Below are 6,194 nucleotides of genomic sequence, written 5' to 3'. Positions count from 1 at the left end.
GAGTCGAACCCAGGTCTTTGTGCATCCTAGGCGAACATGCTACACTAGGACAAACTCCTGGCCCAATTCTGGAAATTTTGATTGAAAATTGGACTTGTAAACCTAATGATGTACTTGCTCTCAAATAATGATCACCTTGTTTTATTCATGTGCAGGTATTTGCTAGTTTTCTGTTTTTCTTGGAGTAAGATTGAGTACTTCCGGAGTCCTGGAGCTGTTACCAGTTCTCTTTTCCCCTCACAATCAGCAATTATTGTCCCGTCCAGTGGGATGTCAACTAGAGCTAAGAACCTAGAGGGAGGAATGAGAGAGACAGGAGACACAAGGAAGGCAGCAAGACAAGAGTACTGATCAAGCTGCGAATTTTATTTTTCACACAGGAGTTTATATACCTCTTCAGGAGAGGCAAGAGGGGGTTGGGGTACAGAAACTGCTCAGAGTAGGAGGTCCAGTGGTAGGATGTTTGCATATCAATGCAAGCAGGCATGTATTGCTTAGTGACCTAATTACAAAATGTTTCCCTTAGGGCAAGGAACTATGTAGGTACATTCTTACACTAAGAATTCAGGGAGGGGGAGAATGTTTCCGACATCTCCTCCCTTTACCTTAAAATAAGTGAGGGGAGAGGATTTAGGCAATATCTTAATTATGGTAGGCATTAATCTGAGAGGGGGTAGAGAGGCCCTGATCCCTAGAAGGGAGGCCATATTGAGCAAGAAGCAAGACACACTGGCTGATGTGTCTGTCTTTTTGACAAGGCCAAGCATCTTTTTGCAGGGGGAGGGTTTTAATGGATGCCAACCTCTATGCTATCGGGCCTGTCCTGCAGGAGACCCGAGACTGATGGCCGCTTTATTTTTAGGCTGTCTCCTTGCAGTCTTAGCTGCACCTCACGCAGATGCCTACACCTGTCAACTGCAGGTGCGTATCCCTCGGGTGGAAATTATGGTTCCTCTGGGGGCGCCATAGTCCTCATACCCTTCCTTAGCCAAATCAGCTAGATGTAGGCGCTGATAATGTACCTGAATAGGCCTTGCCACCAGGGTATCAAAATGCTGTTTTACAAAGGCTATAATCCTATTAAAGATACATGGTCCAATACTACGAATAGGGGTCCTAGCAAGGGTAAAAGATAACCTGATCCTGATCTCTAAGAAACTGAAGGCGCTCACTGATCACACAAGGTCTGAATGCACAAAAACCACTGTAAGCAAGGGGCCCGCCCACAAAGGGGAGAAGGTAAGGGAGTCCAGTCCATAGATAGTTTGCATCAAGTTCATTTTGGAGGCATTTGAGAACCTCTTGCAGCCTTTTTTAAGCAAATCAAGGCCTCGACAATTTTGGAGAACTACAGCAGCGAGGGAATCAGGTTGAGATTGTAGGCAGTGTCTTTGTGGGCGCGTGGGTAATGATGCTCATGATGAGGAGAAGGAAGGTGACTGAAGAATTCAACCACAGCTAAGCAGAGCATCCACTGTAGTCTCCTCATTCCTGTGAGTCAGAGGGAGAAGGCATACCTCAAGAGGGGGTGCTCTTGGGTAATTATTTTTTAGTTTGCTGACAATATTTTAAATCTCTAGCCGGTACCCAAATTGGGTTTGGTTCTTCCACCAGGAAGACACATCCATGTCTTTATCTCAATAGCATAAATATACAAATTATTAGGAATTGATGAGAGTCCTGGTTGGGTGGCTAACATGGGCATATTTACTGCAGGGAGATCATGAAGAAACCTATATTTGAAACTTGCATTTGCCTGATCCGTATTAATTTTTGTAGCTCCATTTGTTTTTCCCGCCAATAGGCCATGGCTCCACCCACAGGGGGCCATGCGATTAGACCGTGGCTCTTAGAACTGAGGGAGCAGTTCTATGCCAATTTTTTTTACAACTAATGCAGTCATCATAGAATGCCACAACATCCGTATCTTGTCTCTCCCTAGAGATTATAGAGCAGGTCCTCTTTAAGAGCAGTCGCTGGATGGCTCTAGCCAGGACAAAGGACATGGCAATTGCTAAGATGCTGCTAGGCCAGCTACTCCCAGGAGCTGGGGCCTGTGGCAGTTTCTAGGAGCTGGGAACTTGAGGCCTGCGAGGCAGGTGATTGTAGCTCCTCAGGGACAGGCTATTTTATTTTAGGTGGAGTTAGGTCTTTTGTCTGGCCTGAAAGACATCCCTGTGGGGGGGGGCAGTTCTTATCCATCCCTTAGGGCAATCTCTTTTAAAAATGGCCTTGCTGGCCACACCCATAACAAAGTCCTCTTCCAGCTTCATAGAAAGAGGTAAGGGCAGTAGAAAGAACCTAGGCAAGTTTGGGCTTGTAGGGCCACGACCAGCATCTGTGACTGGTGGGCCTGGGTGCCCACATAGTGGCAACTATCCACCTCCCCATAGATCTTTCCTTCATTCCTGCACAGGCCAGTTTGTGGTCTGCGATCATCCCCTCCCAGACCAGCATGAACAGTTTTCGAAGGGGCACCGAGGGGAACTTTCTTTGGAGGCTCCGTTCTACTCTTTCTATAAAGGTGACAAGGTCCTCGGTAGCCTCCTGAGTAATTATTCCAATTTTAAGCTTGCGGGGGGGAGAGGGGTCAGAGTCTCCTTGCAAAATATCATTGAGGGGCAAAAGGATATTATTAGGCAATTTTATTTTATTTTATTTTTTTGCCAGTCCTGGGCTTGACCTCAGGGCCTGACCTGGACTTTCTCAAGGTTAGAGCTCTACCACTTGAGCCTCAGCACCACTTCCAGCTTTTTTCTATGTATGTGGTACCGAGGAATCGAACCCGGGTCTTCGTGCATGATAGGCAAGCACTCTACCACTAGGCCAAACTCCCGGCCCCTAGGCAATTTTAAATAAGGCCTGAGACATTGAATATCTCCTAGAAGTTTTTGGAAATCATTAAGGGTATGGAGGCAGTCAACAGGAAATGGAATGCAAGGTGTTAAAACTAACTCCTGCTGTAATTTTAAACCCAAATAGGTAAAGAGATCTTGTAACTGGACTTTATCAGGAGCTGTTTGCAAGCCAAGGTTAAGAAAGGCTTTAGAAAGTTCCACAAAACAATTTTTGTAGATCTCACCTGTCCTGAGCTGCCAACAAAATATCATCCATATAATGCAAAATATAAATGTGCGGCCAGCATAAACGAATTGGATCCACTGCCTGTGCAACAAATTTTTGATAAAGGGTTGGGCTATTGGCCATTCCTTGAGGCAAGACTTTCCAATTAAATCTTTGCATAGGTCCCTGAAAATGAACACGAGGGAGACTGAAGGCAAAATAAATGCGATCATCAGGGTGTAGGGGAATTGTAAAAAAGCAATCTGTAAGATCAATGATCATTTTATCCACATAAAAACAATTAAGCTAATCACATCAAATAAATCATGACTTTTTCTTTACCACAATTCACTAAGTAATGTTAATTATGGTCCTTGTCAAAAACATTTGGTAAAGGCGATTTACAGTGTACATGGCCAAGCATGTAGTATTTATAATTGCAAAGATACCTGACAGTTTATCACAATAGAATTACACAGTGCCTGAAAATAGTGGAACATCTCACACATCATTTAAATCAATACAGTTTCAAGCAGAAAATGTACCTTATTTGACCACAGGTGCAATAATTACATGAAAATTCTTATAAAAAACATGAATCTTCCTAATCATTTAAACAGTCCCCAACTCTTTGCCATTTAACCTCATTAATTGTTCCCTCCTTGGGGAACCAAGGACATAAGTCCTCCACATGATCAAAAAATGCCTTTAAGTCTTTCTTTTTTAACCCGAGTTCCTCGTGACTTGAGGGCCTCTTCTTTTAAACCTGAGATGAACAATTCCTGTGACGATCATGCCTGTCCCATGGCCAGCCACTTACTTTGCGCCATCTGCATTCCTCAGCGTTGACTGAAGCTGATGTTTCGGATGGGCAGCTCCCAGCCGGTCACACAATTACTTGGATCCAAGTTTCCTCCTGGAAGGCAATGTTCCTCAGCCTCACAGGCTCCCAGGCCCCACGTTGGGCGCCAGTTGTCCCATCCAGCGGATAGTCACCAAGGGCCAAGAACCTACAGGGAGGAATGAGAGAGACAGGAGACACGAGGAAGGCAGCAAGACAAGAGTTCTGATCAAGCTATGAATTTTATTTTTCACACAGAGGCAAGAGAGGGTTGGGGTACAGAAACTGCTTGGGGTAGGAGGTCCAGTGGTAGGATGTTTGCATATCAACACAAGCAGGCATGCAGTGCTTAGTGACCTTATTACAAAATGTTTCCCTTAGAGCAAGGAACTAGGCAGGCACATTCTTACACTAAGAATTCAGGGAGGGGGAGAATGTTCCCGACAAATTACTTTATAATTCCCACGACTATACAACTTCCTGGACATCATGCCTCCAATCTTCAATGTCTATCTGGCTCCCAAGAAGAGCCTGGCAATAGGGGAAAAGGACTAGTATTTTACATTTTCCAGAAGCCACCTCAGTTGCAATAAGAATTGGGAGAATCGCTGCTGTCTCTTTGCCTCTCTGTAATCAGATAACTCAATCTTGAATTTGATCTCTCACAATTAGAGAACACATTGTTCCCTGCCCATCCTGGCTCCTACAAGCCTCACAGTTATTCCAAGAATAGACATACAGGTCTCTGTCAGAGGCCAAGGGGAGGGCACTGGACAGCTGCTTCTGGTCAAAGATCTGTCATGGACTGAAATGAAATGCAGTTTGCCAGACAAATCTTCTCTTAGTTGTAGCCTGTTCTAATAAAGGTATACCAGTAACTTGCTATCCAAAAAATGTACAATTCCCAAAGAGGAAAAAGATGATCTGTGATACACAGGTTGCATAGAATTTAGTACACCATTTTTTTCTGTAAATCCATCTGATTTATGCTGCAAGCGGACCGTTAGCAAGCCTAGTCTTTTATCACCGTTACACTGCCATTATTTTTTTTTTGCCAGTCCTGGGCTGGGGCTCAGGGCCTGAGCTTTGTCCTTGGGTTTTCTCAAGGCTAGAGCTCTACCACTTGAGCCTCAGCACCACTTCCAACTTTTTTCTATGTATGTGGTATTTAGGAATCAAACCCAGAGTGCTAGCCTTGAACAGAAACACTAAGAAACAGTGCTCAAAAGTCCTGAGGACTGGACCAAAAAGAAATGAAGAACAAAAAGCACTTTCTACACAGCCAGATGTTCACCTGTGATGTTTCCACTTTTTAATAGTTACCATTTCTTCTACTGCTAAGCTTCCAAATGATGGAAAAGCAGTTTGATTTAGTTTTCTCTAAAATTATATCTCTCACTACTGTGTAGCTGTTATTACACTTTTCAAAATGGTTTAGTAACAGGGTGATTGCCTTGCTATATTGTGTAGTATGCTTCCCACGACCTACACCGCAGGTTGTCGCTCTGGATGATAGGAGGCACGGCAATCCTATAAAGAGGGGACCGAAGATGGTTGAAGGAAGTGATGGAAACTTGAAAGGGGCTTTGTTTAAACCTGTGCCCACAAACCCAGTATGTTTTCAACACTGTAGAATATATACGGAGGCAGTGATAACTCTCATTCTAGTAAAGATTTAAAGGTCTGTATGTATAAGACCCTATTAGGCTCCATTCATAAAATGAAGAGTGAGGTGGATAAGCCTGTCTGGGTAGAGATTTGAAGAAGCAAGGACACACACACACATGAACAGCAAATGTATGTGCAAACGTACACCACATATCAACTGCACTTCACCCTGAACTCACTCTTCCTTCCCGTAGACCTGATGCTCCTTTGTTTTCCATGGGGGTGGTTAAAAACTGGAATTCAGAAATACAATCTATTGTATCTCTATTAGGTGGTTAACTCAAATTCAGGTGAACAAAATGCAGAATCTCTACTCTTCCACTAACATCATGGAAGTTATTTCATAAGGAAGTATGGCTGAATGAAGCAAGGGTGGGACCTTGCTAATGTCCTTGTTATCTCTAATTCTCAGCAGAAAGAGCAAAAAGAACAGTTGCCATATCCAACATTTATGGGTACATTTACTCTTCTTTGGTCTTGGACTTGGGATGACTTCCATGGGATCAGCATGGCTTACAAAGTTCTATCGTGCCCCCTCCCAAGGAAAAGACCCTCGTGCTTCCTTCAAAAAAAAAAGAAAAGAAAAAAGGACACACCACAGGCAGGTAACCCATTATTATAA

This window comes from Megascapheus bottae, chromosome Y (genome assembly GCF_031878675.1).
Source record: "Megascapheus bottae isolate mThoBot1 chromosome Y, mThoBot2.hap1, whole genome shotgun sequence".
NCBI classification, from domain to species: domain Eukaryota; kingdom Metazoa; phylum Chordata; class Mammalia; order Rodentia; family Geomyidae; genus Megascapheus; species Megascapheus bottae.
This window is presented reverse-complemented; position numbering follows the sequence as displayed.